Raw genomic sequence first — 19891 nt, forward strand, 5'->3', positions numbered from 1 at the left:
ATAGTCCGAAAAATACGGTAGTTAGGATAAGCAGCTAGCCAAGACATGTGGATAGATAGAGCCAAGCTAACCACCTAACATAGCGAAATGAGTGAATAATTCTTTATTGGTTGGCTCTTTTTCAATTCGGTAGCAATTATGGTGTTAAATAAAATTGTAGGTATTACGGTAATTTAGCTATCTAGCTAGGATAAGCAGCTAACTAGGAGATTTGGACAAACAAAGCCAAGTTAACCAGCATACATAACGAATCGGGTTGAGAATTCTGTATTTTTTATTTTTTTTAGCTCTTTTTCATTTTGGTGTCAATGTGTGTGGTAAATTTGATTTTACATATTAAATTAGCCAACTAGTTAGGTTAAGCTAGCTAATACATTTGGATAAATAAAGGCAAGCTTAACAGCTAACAGAGCGACATGAGTGAACATTCTTAAATTTTTGGGCTGTTTTTCAAATGTTTCGATTTTGGTAAATTAGACTTTAGATATTAAATTAGCTCACTAGCTAGTATAAGCAGCTAGCCAAGACATTTGGATAGACAGAGTCAAGCTACAAACCGCCGACTTAATGGAAGATTTCATTCCACATCAGATGGGGGAGATACCCGAATTAGAGCTAATGGGAGGCGATTGGTGTCAAATTATTCGCAATTTGCTGTTGATTTAAGTGCTAAGTGTTATTTTAGATAGATAGCTGCGCGAGCTAGGCAAAGTAGCTCACTAAAAGGAGCTAACTATGGCTAGCCAGCGAAGGTAGATTGCTAAAATTGTCAGACAGATGGAGAAATATGAGGTCCGTAGATGAGCTAAGTTAGCTGGCTAGGCTAACCAGCTTGCCAAAAAAAAAAATACAAATAATATATAAAAAGATAGCAATAGTAAGTAGCTAAGACATTTAGAGGGCTAACAAGAAAGGTAAACTGTTTTTTATTTCATGAATCCTTTTTCATTGTGTTTATTTACTTGGTGCATTTTTATAAACAACTACCGTATTTTTCGGAGTATAAGTCGCTCCGGAGTATAAGTCGCACCGGCCGAAAATGCATAGTAAAAAAGGAAAAAAACATATATAAGTCGCACTGGAGTATAAGTCGCATTTTTGGGGGGAAATTTATTTGATAAAAGCCAACACCAAGAATAGACATTTGAAAGGCAATTTAAAATAAATAAAGAATAGTGAACAACAGGCTGAATAAGTGTACGTTATATGAGGCATAAATAACCAACTGAGAACGTGCCTGGTATGTTAACGTAACATATTATGGTAAGAGTCATTCAAATAACTATAACATATAGAACATGCTATACGTTTACCAAACAATCTGTCACTCCTAATCGCTAAATCCCATGAAATCTTATACGTCTAGTCTCTTACGTGAATGAGCTAAATAATATTATTTGATATTTTACGCTAATGTGTTAATAATTTCACACATAAGTCGCTCCTGAGTATAAGTCGCACCCCCGGCCAAACTATGAAAAAAACTGCGACTTATAGTCAGAAAAATACGGTAGTTAGGATAAGCACCTAGCCAAGATATGTGGATAGATAGAGCCAAGCTAACCACCTAACATAGCGAAATGAGTGAATAATTCTTTATTGGTTGGCTCTTTTTCAATTCGGTAGCAATTATGGTGTTAAATAAAATTGTAGGTATTACGGTAATTTAGCTATCTAGCTAGGATAAGCAGCTAACTAGGAGATTTGGACAAACAAAGCCAAGTTAACCAGCATACATAACGAATCGGGTTGAGAATTCTGTATTTTTTATTTTTTTTTAGCTCTTTTTCATTTTGGTGTCAATGTGTGTGGTAAATTATATTTTACATATTAAATTAGGCAACTAGTTAGGTTAAGCTAGCTAATACATTTGGATAAATAGAGGCAAGCTTAACAGCTAACAGAGCGACATGAGTGAACATTCTTAAATTTTTGGGCTGTTTTTCAAATTTTTCGATTTTGGTAAATTAGACTTTAGATATTAAATTAGCTAACTAGCAGCAAGTAGAAGTGTCAGTTACAATCACTATTTGTTTTGTTGACATTCCCTTTAGCGCAGCTCCATCTAATGGATGCATAACGTAACCCCAGCCTCTACTTTAGAATCTATTCTACGCGCCTTATAATGCGGTGCGCCTTATATATGAACAACGTTTTAAAATAGGCCATTCATTGAAGGTGCGCCTTATAGTGCGGAAAATACGGTAATATAACAATAGAATGGAGTGTGACTAATCCAAAATGTGTATGTGTGTGACTATGTGTAGCGAGTATCTGTAGAGTGTTACCGGAAGTGTTGAGCAAAGTGTGGGAGTCCAACAGGGGGCAAGGCAGGCTCGGAGGTCTGTGGGCAGGCGTGAGGTCACGTGCAGGAGCGAGGCGTCAAAGTCCGTGTCCAGGCGGGAGGTCGAGATCCAAGAGGCAGCCAAGGAACCAGAGGGAATGCGGGGAGACGAGACACACTGCTCGTAACGCGGGAACGGAGGAATGCTGCTGGAAGACGACAAGAAGGACACAAGACCAATGAACACGGAGGGGGAGAAACGGAGAGCAAGAGAGTGTGCATATAGCTTAGAGATATTTGGCTTACTGTACAGGAACAGGTCGCTACGTTCTGGCCCGTAATGCAGGTTTGCACTGGCTTAAGAAGGTGAGGAAGCTCATCAGTGACAGGTGTGTAGAGTGCTGATTGAGCCGATTGAATGCAGCCGCCTCCTGCAGTTGGAGTGGCACGCGGCAGCGCACGTTTGTAGGTGCGCCCAGCGCAGAGATGAATGCGAAAACTGGGGTGCGCCCGGGCCGTGACACTAACCAGGCCTTCTCGACCAACATCAGTGTGTGACCTCACCAATGCGCTTTTGGAAGAATGGTGGAAAATTCCTATAAACACACTCGGCAACCTTGTGGACAGCCTTCCCAGAAGATTTGAAGCTGTAATAGCTGCAAAATGTGGACCCATATCATATTGAACCCTATGGGTTAGGAATGGGATGGCACTTCAAGTTCATATGTGAGTCAAGGCAGGTGGCCAAATACTTTTGGCAATATAGTGTATAACTAGGCTGAATATGCACCTTGCTAAAGCGCTTCGACACATAGAGCTTATAAGATAAGCTAAATAGCGAAATGGGTATGGATTGTTGTTCTTTGAATATAATCAAAAATATGTTTCTTTTAGCTAACTAGCACAGGAAAACTATCAAGATAAACCAAATAAGTAAAAATATGTAGCTTAACGGTATGCCAGCTATGCTAAGCTAAATATATATCTTTGGCTGGATGTATGGAGCCCTTTATGAGCAAACTATCAACTGAATTTTGCTTTCTAGTTCTTTCCCGTGTGCTGTGTGTGTTTCTGTGCCGTCCATCATGTTGCCGTGACAGCCAGGACACTTAGCAAAGAAAACCTCCTTCACAACACACATATATTACACATATTCAACAAACACGGCTTCAAGAGGCACTTGGGCGCGATGTTTGCTTTAATTAATGAAACGGTTTAAATTAACACTTCAATTAAACCTGCAACCAGAGGCCTCCTTGTTTACTAGGGTTGGAAAAACTCCACTTAACCAAAGACTTGTGTTCGTTTTTTTCCACTCGGCAACACTGAAAGGGTGTTAAAAAGCGTTTAGCGTTGACGGTTTTAGCCTTGAGAAGTGATAGAAGACAGATTTCCTCTTCCATTCATCCCCTCTGCGTTTTGGAGGTAGTGTAAAAATGTAGAAATGTTAATGTGGGAATTCCAGGGCGGAATACATTTATTGGTGATGACAACAGGCCATTAGGGCTTGGCTATTTGTGCCCCATGATGAGAGAAATAGTCTTATATCGTACATCCAGTAAATGCGGAGCCTACCTTATTACAGCTCTTGCAGGCCAAATCAGGAGGTTTGGTTCACATGATGACATAATAGTTAGTTAGCTAGCTAGCGAGATAGGCTAACCAGTTAGCCTAATAAAATGACGTACTGATAGATATAGATATGTAAACCGGGATCAATTTGTGTTTTGTCTGCAAAACTTGACAGAAACATTTGGAATTCCGTTTTTAAAGTTTCCAATGTGTAACCGTTACCTTATAAGGAAACATGTGCCTGAAGCCGGAAGTAAAGAGAATACAAGCTCAATAAAACAAGGTAAGGTTAAAAATGATGAGTATAAGTTGATAGAAAAGAGATGATGGCAAAATTCAAAGACGCTAATAACAAAAAATGCTTTATCGTGACTATTTGTTACAGTGTGGGATGTTGCTTTTGGCGTGACCCCAGGGTGCAGAGACAGAGAACATCATGCAGGTAAATGCAAAGCCTACCTTATTGCTAACAGCTCTTGCAGGTCGAATCAGACAAAACCGGACAAAATTGGCGCAGTTCAGCTAAATTTGTTGGTTTTCTAACTTTAGACATCTGACTTGTTTCTTCAGCATTGTGTGGACAATGCTGAAGAAACAAGTCAGATGTCTGTGGTCAGATGAAACAATTTTTGTTTCATCTGACCACAGAACTTTCCTCCAGAAGGGTCTTATCTTTGTCCATGTGATGTCAGATGAAACAAAAATTTAGCTGTTTGGCCACAATACCGGAGGAGAAAAGGTGAGGCCTTTAATCCCAAGAACACCAGGCCTACCGTCAAGCGTGGTGGTGGTAATATTATGCTCTGGGCCTGTTTTGCTGCTAATGGAACTGGTGCTTCACAGAGAGTAAATGGGACAATAAAAAAGGAGGATTACCTCCAAATTCTTCAGGACAACCTTGGGCGCAGTTGGGTGTTCCAACCGGACAATGACCCCAAACACACGTCAAAAGTGGTAAAGGAATGGCTAAATCAGGCTAGAATTAAGGTTTTAGAATGGCCTTCCCAAAGTTCTGACTTAAACGTGTGGACAATGCTGAAGAAACAAGTCCATGTCAGAAAACCAACACATTTAGCTGAACTGCACCAATTTTGTCAAGAGGAGTGGTCAAAAATTCAACCAGAAGCTTGTGGATGGCCACCAAAAGCACCTTATTGCAGTGAAACTTGCCAAGGGACATGTAAGGAAATATTAACATTGCTGTATGTATACTTTTGACCCAGCAGATTTGATCACATTTTCAGTAGACCCATAATAAATTCATAAAAGAACCAAACTTCATGAATGTTTTTTGTGACCAACAAGTATGTGCTCCAATCACTCTATCACAAAAAAATAAGAGTTGTAGAAATTATTGGAAACTAAGACAGCCATGATATTATGTTCTTTACAAGTGTATGTAAACTGTTCTTTTTTTTTTACCGCTAACGACGTTAGCATGTCAATTTAAGTAAGCGTAAGGCTAATCGCTGATGTTTTGGGCTTTTGTTGTGGAATCAAAAAGCAGAACGTGACAAGCCACGAGCTAAAAATAGTTTCAAATCTGCTTTTCAGGGATGATCAGATCTGATGGTGAAACAGGTGTTGACAGCTGCAATCATCTTCAGCCTGCAGATGGTGCATGACCTCATCTTTTCCTCAGCGGGAGACAAAAGGGCATCAAGAAAGCGTTACATGAAGTATTTATGTCTCCGTTTCCACATCAAGCAAGTAAGTTTCATTGCGAGGTCCTTGTGGAGATGTCCGTCTGAGGAACGGTTATGGAACATATAACCGAGCAGAACTGACCAAACATTCCGATTGTCCTCCAGAATGGTCCATTATCTCCCCCATTAACCGTCCTCGTAATGTTCCTGATGTCACTCCTTTTGGGCGTACATTGGAATGGAGATGAAGCTCCCCCCCTACTTCATTCGCTGCTTATTTAAGCCCACAGGAAGTGAAGCGTAAGTGTAACAGGAAAAGGAGAATCCCCTGAATGTAAATCAAAGTTTTTTCTCCCTTTTATGAGGCCGGCCACCCTGCAAGATGAAGTGCTCTTGTTGTGAGGGAAAACAGCGCACATGTCATAACATTGACACCTATGGAGGGGGTCGGCTGGGATCCATCTTCAGGCCACAGCTCCCATGTGCCCTCTTAGCCCCAAACAGTCCTAAAAGTCGCTGTCCAACGCTCCTCCCTCACCGGCGCTCCTGCTGGACGCCAGATTTGCTCGGAGCGCAGCGCTCGGCTGGAGTCCACCATGACACGCTCTCGAACAATAAACAGAGGGTCTTGGTGGTCCGGCTACCACAAGACTGCCCTGGTATTTTGTGGACGCTCACATTGTCAATAACCTCCTCAGGGTTTTGTTGTGTCACAGTTCAAATGGTGGACTTTAGATCATGTCGCCGATCACTTAGACCAGGTGTCTTCAAAGTGTGTCCTAAAAAAAACCCCAAATTTTCTGTTGCACCACCCACTCTCAAAATGAGTGCTTCCAGCTTGTAGAGGGTACTTTTCGATTCTCTTCAGTCCTGGTCCATTTGTAGCAGCTACAGTGCAAAACCCAAAACCAGTGAAGTTGGCACGTTGTGTAAATCGTGAATAAAAACAAAATACAATGATTTGCAAATCCTTTTCAACTTATATTCAATTGAATAGACTGCAAAGACAATATATTTAATGTTCGAACTGGAAAACAGTTATTTTTTTGCAAATATTAGCTCATTTGGAACAGGTGGGTGCCATTATTGGGTGTAAAAGCAGCTTCCATGAAATGCTCAGTCATTCACAAACAAAGATGGAGCGAGGGTCACCACTTTGTCAACAAATGCGTGAGCAAATTGTCGAAAAGTTTAAGAACAACATTTTTTAACGAGCTATTGCAAAGAATTTAGGGATAATCAGTTCCCAAACATTTACTGAGTGTTGTAAAAGGAAAGGCCATGTAACACAGTGGTAAAAATTACCCTGTGCCAACTTTTTTGCAATGTGTCTAAGTTAATGATTATTTGCACAAAAAAATTACGTTTCTCAGTTTGAACATTAAATATCTTGTCTTCGCAGTCTATTCGATTGAATATAAGTTGAAAAAGATTTGCAAATCATTGTATTCTCTTTTTATTTACGAATTAGGGTTAGGCATTAAATTCCAAATGAGCTAATACTTGCAAAAAATAACATTTACCAGTTTGAAAATTAAATACCTTGTCTTTGCAGTCTATTTAATTGAATATAGGTTGAAAAGGATTTGCAAATGATTGTATTCTGTTTACATTCATTTACACAACGTGCCAACTTCACTGGTTTTGTGTTTTGTAAATGGAAATGGACATTTCATATGTAAACTATATTGTCCAATACAGTCTATGATCTTGTTTAACAAAGCTAGTATGTTCGTACAATGAATGCTTAGTGTGATGGTGCTTCGCTTTTAGTGTAATGCTTAGCATGCTAGCCCGGTCAATGACACATCAACTATAGGCTAACGGGTATTATTATTAGTGCAGAGTTACAGTGTAGATGTATGTATTATTATTCGTGCAAAGTTGTAAATGTATGTATTATTATTAGTGCAGAGTTGTAGATGTATGTATTATTATTAGTGCCCAGTTGTAAACTTATGTATTATTAATATTGCAGAGTCGTAGATGTATGTATTATTATTATTAGTGCAGTTACAGTGTAGATGTATGTATTATTATTAGTGCAGAGTTGTAGATTTATGTATTATTATTCATGCAGAGTTGTAGATGTATGTATTATTATTATTAGTGCAGAGTTACATTTTACATGTACAGTATGTATTATGATTAGTGCAGAGTTGTAGCTATATGTATTATTATTAGTGCAGAGTTACATTTTAGATGTACAGTATGTATTATGATTAGTGCAGAGTTGTAGCTATATGTATTATTATTAGTGCAGAGTTACTGTGTAGATGTATGTATTATTATTAGTGCAGAGTTGTAGATGTATGTATTATTATTAGTGCAGTTACAGTGTAGATGTATGTATTATTATTAGTGCAGAGTTGTAGATGTATGTATTATTATTAGTGCAGAGTTACAGTGTAGATGTATGTATTATTATTAGTGCAGAGTTACAGTGTAGATGTATGTAATATTAATATTGCAGAGTTGTAGATGTATGTATTATTATTAGTGCAGAGTTACAATGTATATGTATGTATTATTAGTGCAGTTACAGTGTAGATGTATGTATTATTATTAGTGCAGAGTTACAATGTAGATGTATGTATTATTAGTGCAGTTACAGTGTAGATGTATGTATTATTAGTGCAGAGTTACAGTGTAGATGTATGTATTACTATTAGTGCAGAGTTGTAGCTGTATGTATTATTTGTAGTATGTACTGTAGTTGCTTAGATGCTTGTTCCAGTATCGGTCACATGACCTTCTGTTCAACTGTTTGCACGTACTGTCAGTCAGCGACGGCACCTCGCCTTTTATTTGCGTGGAAACACTTTACAGCAGGTTTTGTTTGTTTACACTTGGCACGCGGGGGTTACCCTGAATGTGACTCCACTCCAGTATTTCAGTGAGCCTCTTAACTGGTGATTGGGCGAGAGTCGCCAGCGAGCTCGTGTGATTGAGCGCCGGCGCGGCGTATCTTAATTGCTGGAGCAGCAGAGGTGTTTTTGCAGGAAGGTCTGTGTTTACCTCCAGTGTGTGACAGGAGCCCGGGAGATGCCTGTTGTAATGACGTTTATTTACGTTCACACGCACTTACACTGGCCAGCGCCTGGCACTCTTAACTCGGGAGACACGTTCCTGCTGGCGCACGTCATCGCTGCTGTTTGCACCAACTGTGGGGTCAGCCGCGCAGATTATTCCAATCGAAAGGCCGCGCGCTGTGCCCACAAAATAACCTTGTTTGCTAATCCGCAGGTGCGGGAAGCTTCACACTGCACACACATTAAAGGGAGTTAACTTATTTTTACACTTGAACGATAACATTTTATGGTTGGGAAGCTGTTCCAAATGGTCAGATACAGTGTAGATGTATGTATTATTATTATTAATGCAGAGTTACAGTGTAGATGTATGTATTATTATTATTAATGCAGAGTTACAGTGTAGATGTATGTATTATTATTACCGTATTTCCTTGAATAGCCGCCGGGGCGCTAATTAATTTAAAACCTCTTCTCACTCCTGCGCTTACCAAAAGCATGCGGAATGGGCAAGCATGCGCTAATTATTTTAAAACCTCTTCTCACTCCGGCGCTTACCTTATCATGTAAAGCACATTTAATTAAAAAAAACGTTATTATGGTCTTACCTTTACTTAAAAATGAGTCCATGTGCAGCTGCTTCTGATCAAAAGCATCGATAACTTTTTTATAGAAGTCTTCCTTATCTTTCTTCAGTTTTAAAAGTCTCTCTGTCTCGATAGAGCTATTCCTTTAATTATGACCTCCTGCTTCGATTGATAGTCCAGTTTAGAAAACTGTTTTATTTTAGATATGTAATCCTCCATGTTAAAAGTGCAAGCAAACGATTGCTGCTCACGCTTGCTGCTTGTTGTCTTCTGCAGCACCGGTCTTCTGCAGTACTGGTAGTCGCAAGAAGGATCACTAGCGCCCTCTACCACCAGGAGGCGGGAGTCATTTAATGACTCATATTTGACCCGGCGGAAGTGCCAAGCATGCGCTTATTATTTTGCGAAACGAGTTTGACCCGGCTGTAATTCTAGGCAGGCGAATACTATATTCCCGGCGGCAATTCAAGGAAATACGGTAGTGCAGAATTGTAGATGTGCGGTATGTATTATTATTAGTGCAGAGTTACAGTGTAGTTGTATGTATTATTATTAGTGCAGAGTTAGATAGATAGATAGATAGATAGTAGTGCAGAGTTGTAGATGTATGTATTATTATTAGTGCAGAGTTGTAGATGTATGTATTATTATTAGTGCAGAGTTACAGTGTAGTTGTATGTATTATTATTAGTGCAGAGTTACAGTGTAGTTGTATGTATTATTATTAGTGCAGAGTTACAGTGTAGTTGTATGTATTATTATTAGTGCAGAGTTAGATAGATAAATAGATAGTAGTGCAGAGTTGTAGATGTATGTATTATTATTACTGCAGAGTTGTAGATGTATGTATTATTATTAGTGCAGAGTTGCAGATGTATGTATTATTATTAGTGCAGAGATGTAGATGTATGTATTATTAGTGCAGAGTTACAGTGTAGATGTATGTATTATTATTAGTGCAGAGTTACAGTGTAGATGTATGTATTATTATTAGTGCAGAGTTGTAGATGTATGTATTATTAGTGCAGAGTTACAGTGTAGATGTATGTATTATTATTAGTGCAGAGTTGTAGATGTATGTATTATTATTAGTGCAGAGTTACAGTGTAGTTGTATGTATTATTATTAGTGCAGAGTTACAGTGTAGTTGTATGTATTATTATTAGTGCAGAGTTAGATAGATAAATAGATAGTAGTGCAGAGTTGTAGATGTATGTATTATTATTAGTGCAGAGTTGTAGATGTATGTATTATTTTTAGTGCAGAGTTACAGTGTAGATGTATGTATTATTATTACTGCAGAGTTGTAGATGTATGTATTATTATTAGTGCAGAGTTGCAGATGTATGTATTATTATTAATGCAGAGATGTAGATGTATGTATTATTAGTGCAGAGTTACAGTGTAGATGTATGTATTATTATTAGTGCAGAGTTACAGTGTAGATGTATGTATTATTATTAGTGCAGAGTTGTAGATGTATGTATTATTAGTGCAGAGTTACAGTGTAGATGTATGTATTATTATTAGTGCAGAGTTGTAGATGTATGTATTATTTTTAGTGCAGAGTTACAGTGTAGATGTATGTATTATTATTACTGCAGAGTTGTAGATGTATGTATTATTATTAGTGCAGAGTTACAGTGTAGATGTATGTATTATTATTAGTGCAGAGTTACAGTGTAGATGTATGTATTATTATTAGTGCAGAGTTGTAGATGTATGTATTATTTTTAGTGCAGAGTTACAGTGTAGATGTATGTATTATTATTAGTGCAGAGTTGTAGATGTATGTATTATTTTTAGTGCAGAGTTACAGTGTAGATGTATGTATTATTATTACTGCAGAGTTGTAGATGTATGTATTATTATTAGTGCAGAGTTGCAGATGTATGTATTTTTATTAGTGCAGAGATGTAGATATATGTATTATTAGTGCAGAGTTACAGTGTAGATGTATGTATTATTATTAGTGCAGAGTTACAGTGTAGATGTATGTATTATTAGTGCAGGGTTACAGTGTAGATGTATGTATTATTTTTAGTGCAGAGTTACAGTGTAGATGTATGTATTATTATTAGTGCAGAGTTGTAGATGTATGTATTTTTATTAGTGCAGAGATGTAGATATATGTATTATTAGTGCAGAGTTACAGTGTAGATGTATGTATTATTATTAGTGCAGAGTTACAGTGTAGATGTATGTATTATTAGTGCAGGGTTACAGTGTAGATGTATGTATTATTTTTAGTGCAGAGTTACAGTGTAGATGTATGTATTATTATTAGTGCAGAGTTGTAGATGTATGTATTATTATTAGTGCAGAGTTGCAGATGTATGTATTATTATTAGTGCAGAGTTGTAGATGTATGTATTATTATTAGTGCAGAGTTGTAGATGTATGTATTATTATTAGTGCAGAGTTGCAGATGTATGTATTATTATTAGTGCAGAGATGTAGATGTATGTATTATTAGTGCAGAGTTACAGTGTAGATGTATGTATTATTAGTGCAGAGTTACAGTGTAGATGTATGTATTATTATTAGTGCAGAGTTACAGTGTAGATGTATGTATTATTAGTGCAGAGTTACAGTGTAGATGTATGTATTATTATTAGTGCAGAGTTGTAGATGTATGTATTATTAGTGCAGAGTTGTAGATGTATGTATTATTATTAGTGCAGAGTTGCAGATGTATGTATTATTATTAGTGCAGAGATGTAGATGTATGTATTATTAGTGCAGAGTTACAGATGTATGTATTATTATTAGTGCAGAGATGTAGATGTATGTATTATTAGTGCAGAGTTACAGTGTAGATGTATGTATTATTATTAGTGCAGAGTTACAGTGTAGATGTATGTATTATTATTAGTGCAGAGTTACAGTGTAGATGTATGTATTATTAGTGCAGAGTTACAGTGTAGATGTATGTATTATTATTAGTGCAGAGTTGTAGATGTATGTATTATTAGTGCAGAGTTGTAGATGTATGTATTATTATTAGTGCAGAGTTGCAGATGTATGTATTATTATTAGTGCAGAGATGTAGATGTATGTATTATTAGTGCAGAGTTACAGTGTAGATGTATGTATTATTATTAGTGCAGAGTTACAGTGTAGATGTTTGTATTATTATTAGTGCAGAGTTACAGTGTAGATGTATGTATTATTAGTGCAGAGTTACAGTGTAGATGTATGTATTATTATTAGTGCAGAGTTACAGTGTAGATGTATGTATTATTAGTGCAGAGTTACAGTGTAAATGTATGTATTATTATTAGTGCAGAGTTGTAGATGTATGTATTATTAGTGCAGAGTTGTAGATGTATGTATTATTATTAGTGCAGAGTTGCAGATGTATGTATTATTATTAGTGCAGAGATGTAGATGTATGTATTATTAGTGCAGAGTTACAGTGTAGATGTATGTATTATTATTAGTGCAGAGTTACAGTGTAGATGTATGTATTATTATTAGTGCAGAGTTACAGTGTAGATGTATGTATTATTATTAGTGCAGAGTTACAGTGTAGATGTATGTATTATTATTAGTGCAGAGTTACAGTGTAGATGTATGTATTATTATTAGTGCAGAGATGTAGATGTATGTATTATTAGTGCAGAGTTACAGTGTAGATGTATGTATTATTATTAGTGCAGAGTTACAGTGTAGATGTATGTATTATTATTAGTGCAGAGTTGTAGATGTATGTATTATTAGTGCAGAGTTACAGTGTAGATGTATGTATTATTATTAGTGCATAGTTGTAGATGTATGTGTTATTATTAGTGCAGAGTTGCAGATGTATGTATTATTATTAGTGCAGAGTTGTAGATGTATGTATTATTATTAGTCCAGAGTTTTAGATGTATGTATTATTATTAATGCAGAGTTACAGTGTAGATGTATGTATTATTAGTGCAGAGTTATAGTGTAGAAGTAGTTATTATTATTAGTGCAGAGTTACATTGTAGATGTATGTATAATTATTAGCGGGATTTTTTGGAAAATGCTAAAAAATGTGAATGTTCTGAATGAGTTGAAATTGTTGGTGTTGGAATTTTTTTAATTGGTCGAGAAATGTTGAAGTAGTAACGTTTTTAACTGAGAAATGGTATTATGGAATTTCGGGAAAACAGGAAATGTTTCCAGTTCCAAAAATTACTTTGTTTATTGTCCTGGTTAAAAGGAATGTTTGGACGGTGGAGCGGTTGAAGTGGGTTGAAAAATGTGGGAGAAGCAGAAAAGAGAGTGAAATAAGGGTTTGAAAAAACGAGAATTCCTGGAATTTTTTTTTACTTGAAAAAATGATAGTTTGAATGTCCAGGATGAGTGGAATATGTTGAAGGTGGAATGGTTTGAATCGATTGAAAAATGTGGGAATTGTGGAAGTTTGAAAAATGGATAATTAATTTTGAATGGGGAAAATGTCCTTAGACTGGGACATCTTGGAAATCTGGGATTTTTTTTTTTACAATTGTTGAAAGAGAACACACAATTCCTGAACAGGCTGAATATTTTGAAGTTGGTACGGTTTGATTGGGATGAAAAATGTGGGAATTATGGAACTTTGAACAATGTCCCATTCATTTAAATGGGAATTTCATGGAAATTTGGGAATTTCGGGAAAAGCTGGGATTTTTTCGAAAATGCTAAAAAATGTGAATGTCCTGAATGAGTTGAAATTGTTGGTGTTGGAATTTTTCAAATTGGTCGAGAAATGTTGAAGTAGTAACATTTTTAACTGAGAAATGGTGTTATGGAATTCTTGGATTTTCAGAAAAACAGAGAATTTTTCCAGTTCAAATAACAACTTTGTTTTTTGTCCTGATTAAGAGGAATGTTTGGAAGGTGGAGCGGTTGAAGTGGGTTAAAAAATGTGGGAGCAGTAGTCGACAGAAAAATGGGTGAAAATAGGGTTTGAAAAAACGGGAATTCCTGAAAAAAAATTTTACTTGAAAAAATGATAGTTCGAATGTCCAGGATGAGTGGAATATGTTGAAGGTGGAATGGTTTGAATCGGTTGAAAAATGTGGGAAATGTGGAAGTTTGAAAAATGGATAATTCATTTTGAATGGGGAAAATGTCCTTAGACTGGGAATTCTTGGAAATCTTTTATTTTTATTTTTATTTATTTTTTATTTTTATTTTTTTACAATTGTTGAAAGGGAGCACACAATTCCTGAACAGGCTGAATATTTTGAAGTTGGAACGGTTTGATTGGGATGAAAAATGTGGGAATTATGGAACTTTGAACAATGTCCCATTCATTTAAATGGGAATTTCATGGAAATTTGGGAATCTCTGGTATTTTTTTTGAAAATGCTAAAAAATTTGAATGTTCTGAATGAGTGGTTGGTGTTGGAATTTTTCAAATCGGTGGAGAAATGTTGAAGTAGTAACATTTTTCACTGAGAAATTGTATTACGGAATTCCTGGAATTTTGGGAAAACCGGGAATTTTTCCAGTTCAAAAAACGACTTCGTTTTTTTGTCCTGATTAAGAGGAATGTTTTGACGGTGGAACGGTTGAAGTGGGTTGAAAAATGTGGAAAGAGTAGTCGCCAGAAAAAAGGGTGGAAATAGGACTTTGGAAAAGCAGGAATTCTGGAAAATCCTGGAATTTTTTTTTACTTGGAAAAACAGAAGTTTGAATATCCAGATTGGTGGAATGTGTTGAAGGTGGAATGGTTTGAATCGGTTGAAAAATGTGGGAATTGTGGAAGTTTGAAAAATGGATAATTCATTTTGAATGGGGAAAATGTCCTTAAAGACTGGGAATTCTTGGAAATGTGGGATTTTTTTTTTTTTTACAATTGTTGAAAGAGAACACACAATTCCTGAACAGGCTGAATATTTTGAAGTTGGAACGGTTTGATTGGGATGAAAAATGTGGGAATTATGGAACTTTGAACAATGTCCCATTCATTTTAATGGGAATTTCGGGAATTTTTTTGGAAAATGCTAAAAAATGTGAATGTTCTGAATGAGTAGTTGGTGTTGGAATGAATGGTTGGTGTTGGAATTTTTCAAATCGGTCGAGTAATGTTGAAGTAGTAACATTTTTAACTGAGAAATAGTATTACGGAATTCCTGGAATTTTGGAAAAACCGGGAATTTTTCCAGTTAAAAAAACGACTTCGTTTTTTGTCCTGATTACGAGGAATGTTTTGACGGTGGAACGGTTGAAGTGGGTTGAAAAATGTGGAAAGAGTGGTCGCCAGAATAAAGGGTGGAAATAGGACTTTGGAAAAGCACGAATTCTGGAAAATTCTGGAATTTTTTTGAACTTCGAAAAACAGAAGTTTGAATTTCCAGAATGGTGGAATATGTTGAAGGTGGAATGGTTTGAATCGGTTGAAAAATGTGAAAATGGTGGAAAAATGAAAAATGGCCAATTCATTTTGAATGGAAAAATATCCCGGAAAACCTGGAATTCTGGGAAATCTGGGAATTTTTGGAATTAGTCAAAGAAAAGCCCCTCGATTCCTGAATAGGCTGAACAGTTTGAAGTTGGAACGGTTTGAATCGGGTGAAAAATGTGGAAGGTAGAGCGCGCCAAAATCTGGAGAAGAAGAATAATAAGTTTAATAAGTTGAATAATAAATACCGTATTTCCTTGAATAGCCGCAGGGGCGTTAATTAATTTAAAACCTCCTGTCACTCCGCCGTTTACCGGAAGCCGGCGGGATGGCCATGCATGCGGTAATTATTTTAAAACCTCTTCTCACTCCGGCGTTTACCAAAAGGAATGCGGTAAATTTAGGCGTGCGCTTTGAGTGTGATGTAAGCATACCATCATGAAAAGCACATTTAATTAAAAAAACGTTATTATGGTCTTACCTGTACTTATAAATGGAGTCCATTTGCAGCTCCTTCTATACCAAAAGCATCGATAACTTGGTTATAGAAGTCTTCATTATTTTCTTTCTTCAGTTTTAAAAGTCTCTCTGTCTCGATGGAGATATTCCTTTAATTATTACCTCCTGCTTCGATTGAAAGTCCAGTTTAGAAAACTGTTTTATTTTAGATACCGGTATGTAATCCTCCATGTTAAAAGTAAAAGTTCAGGCGAGAGAAAAAAATAAAATAAATCTCTTGCTGCGTGTTGTCACTTCTTCTGCAGTACCGGAAGTCGCAAGAAGGATCACTAGCGCGGCAGCGCCCTCTACCACCAGGAGGTTTAATGACTCATACAGTATTTGACACACGCAGCTACGGTATATTAATAAAACATAGCTGCTTACTGTTCTTTTTAGCATACTGTACCGGTATTCAATAGCTTGGACCTTAAATCCTACTGAATAGCTCTTTATCTTTTTTCCTTTGTGCGATTGCAAACTACTGAAAGCAGCTTCCTCCATTTTGAAAATGAGGACAGGTAAAGCGTCACTCGTGACGTAACGAATTTGACCCGGCAGATGTTCTAGCCATATGCTAAATATTTTGCGAAACAAGTTCGACCCGGCGAAAATTATAGACATGCGATAATAAAATTAATATTTTGCGAAACTAATTTGATCCGGCGTTAATAATAAACCGGCGATAAGGCCAAGCATGCGTTAATTATTTTGAGGAATGAGTTTGACCCGGCAGTAATTCTAGACGTGCGAATACTATATTCCCTGCGCCAATTCAAGGAAATACGGTAGATGGATTTTGGTGTAGAAAACCATATGTGTGAATGCTTTGGAGCATTCACAAAATTAAATAGCACAACAAAAATGTACTGAAAGGACAACAAAGTCAGCCTTTATTTTTGATACTGGTGCATCACCGTGTCTGGTGGTAGTTTGACCCAGGAACAGATTATTTCCTCTGGGAAAGTTGATCCTTCGAGATAGTCGCCGCTCGCCTTTCTCGCCGTTTCCTACTTCATTTTTAGTCGGAAAAAGTAAAGTGCGGCGGAGACGACTTAATACTCTCCCGTAAATCTGGGAAACCATTCCAATTTCACATGGCAGAATTGAAATGAAGGTTTAAGAAAGTAGCGAGCTGCAGTAAGCTACAGTATATCATATCGCAAATCAAACTGTCATAATAAGCTCGGGGTCCAAGACATGAGAGTTTGAAATAGACGAGAGATTGTTTGCTATTTTTGGACTGGCGGCATATTTGCCTTTGGACTATTTAGCTTGGCCGATAATTGAGGTCTCATTTGGTGTGGCTCTGCCAAGCCCTTACTCGTAAAAGTCCTCAATGTCTGCTTGGGATGGAAGTTACTTGTTGAATACACGGGTATGGCGCAGCGGGCTTCAATCATGCTGACTTTTGCCCGGGACATCGTCTTTGTGACAAAAACAACGCCAAGGGGACATCAAGTGTTGTTGTGATTAACATGTAAACTGAAAGTGAAGGTTTCAGTTAGGGTTGTACTGTATACCGATATTGGTATAGTACTGCGATACTAATGAATCATATTCGGTACTATACCGCCTCTAAAAAGTACCGGTCCCACACCCATAGCTCACCGGCGTCAAAATGTAAACAAACGCCATTGGTGAATCTACGCCTGACATCCACTGTAATGATACCAAGTACAGGAGCGTATTTAGTTGATACTACTATGATTACATCAATATTTTTTGGCATCACAACATCTTCTTTCGTTTTTTTAAAATGTATATTATGTTTATAAAGTCAGGAAATATGTCCCTGGACACATGAGGACTTTGAATATGACCAATGTATGATCCTGTAACTATTTGGTATCGGATTGTGGTATCATCCAAAACTAATGTAAAGCATCCAAACAACAGAAGAATAAGTGATTATTACATTTTAACAGAAGTGTAGATAGAACATGTTAAAAGAGAAAGTAAGCAGATATTAACAGTAAATGAACAAGTAGATTAATAATTCATTTTCTACCACTTGTCTTTAACAATTTTGACAAAATAATAGAATGGAAAATATGTTACTGCATATGTCAGCAGCTAAATTAGGAGCCTTTGTTTGTTTACTTACTACCGGTACTAAAAGACCAGTTGTCTTGTATGTTCACTATTTTTTTTAAGGACAAAACTTGCAATCCTAAACATATTGTTTAATGATCCCTAAGATTTTTTGTTAAAATAATGTCAATAATAAAAAAATTAGTGGTCCCCTTTATTTAGATAAGTATCGAAAAGTACCGGTCCCAATACCAATATTTTGGTACAACACTAGTTTCAGTTTATCTGATGCTGCCTTCCACGCACAAAACCAAGTAGTAGTTTGAAAAAGTTATAATGTAACAGAATAAAAGTCAAGTACAATGTATATATCCTAATGGGAAGCAACGTCCTTGGTAGTGGACGTTAAACTTTGAAAAACACACACACACACACACACACATATATATATATATATATATATATATATATATATATATATATATATATATATATATATATATATATATATATATATATATATATATATATATATTAGGGCTGCAACTAACGATTAATTTGATAATCGATTAATCTGTTGATTATTACTTCGATTGATCGATTAATAATCGGATAAAAGAGACAAACTACATTTCTATCCTATCCAGTATTTTTTTTTTTTAAAACAGCATACTGGCACCATACTTATTTTGATTATTGTTTCTCAGCTGTTTGTAAATGTTGCAGTTTATAAATAAAGGTTTATTTAAAAAAAACAAACAAACAAACAAAAAAAATTAATAAAAAAAAAACAAAAACAAAAAAAAACTCTGCGCATAGCATAGATCCAACGAATCGATGACTAAATTAATCGGCAACTATTTTAATAACCGATTTTAATCGATTTAATCGATTAGTTGTTGCAGCCCTAATATATATATATATATATATATATATATATATATATATATATATATATATATATATATATATATATATATATATATATATATATATATATATATATATATATATATATATATATATATATATATATAAGAACCAGAACCCCGCTCCCCCACACACACACACACACACACACACACACACACACACACACACACACACACTATTAGTTGTGTGTGTTGTTTGCTGATAATAGCGATTTGGCTCGTTAGCGTTAGCTATCAAAACAACAACATGACTGCAAATTGTTCGTTTCTTCTCCAGGACGGCTATTTCAGTCCCCCCAGGAATTTCCGATTTAGCGAACGGGCCAATTCAACCAATCACAGCAAACTTGCAACACAGATCTTACTTTGGCCAAAAATGGAACAATCACATTCTGAAAATGTACACTTGAAAAATAATCCTCTTGGCAAAACACTTCAAGTTAGTTGAAAATTCCGAGGAAAAGTTGGTGCCGTTTCAAAAACACAGTGAAGAGCAACATAAACTTAGACTTTGTCTTAGTAAATTTACAAAGCCATTCAACTTTAAGCACTTCCTGTTTAGCATTCTCATGTTGGCAGTTCATTAAAGACGGGTTCGGAAAAGCAACCGAGTGTTTGGTCAAACCGCCGCAATGGTGACTTTCGCAACTGCCACAACACATTATTTTATCACCATTCAAATATGACAATTATAATATAAACAAAACAATTATCAAAATGATACCATAGCCGAAATCAAGGTAACGTATCTACAAACATAACTAATGGGAACATGGTAGATTTAAGCAGAAAATAAAATAGAACAAACACAACTAATGTAGAAACACACATTTTTACAATGGAGTTCAGGGTGCGCATTGTGTCGTCAACCAATTGCTAGCGCTGCATGGAACTCTAACTTGACTTAAGTCTTTGCATCTTACTGTTTTGTTATTTTATCCA

General features: G+C 36.2%; 1 protein-coding gene across 4 annotated transcripts in view; it reads left to right on the forward strand.

Moving 5' to 3' along the window:
- Nucleotides 1-19891, forward strand: part of hs3st1 (heparan sulfate (glucosamine) 3-O-sulfotransferase 1) — a 362702-nt gene that overhangs the window by 102576 nt on the left and 240235 nt on the right. For 2 of the 4 annotated variants that reach the window (XM_062039569.1, XM_062039570.1), the window contains 3 exons: nucleotides 4242-4298; nucleotides 5411-5566; nucleotides 5668-5802. The gene's annotated coding sequence lies outside the window, so the exon portion shown is untranslated. Of the gene's footprint in view, nucleotides 1-4086; nucleotides 4140-4241; nucleotides 4299-5410; nucleotides 5567-5667; nucleotides 5803-19891 lie in introns of all 4 variants that reach the window. The other 2 variants (XM_062039571.1, XM_062039572.1) reach the window with 2 other exon arrangements.

Source organism: Entelurus aequoreus, linkage group LG28 (assembly GCF_033978785.1).
Source record: "Entelurus aequoreus isolate RoL-2023_Sb linkage group LG28, RoL_Eaeq_v1.1, whole genome shotgun sequence".
Taxonomy (NCBI): Eukaryota; Metazoa; Chordata; class Actinopteri; order Syngnathiformes; family Syngnathidae; genus Entelurus; species Entelurus aequoreus.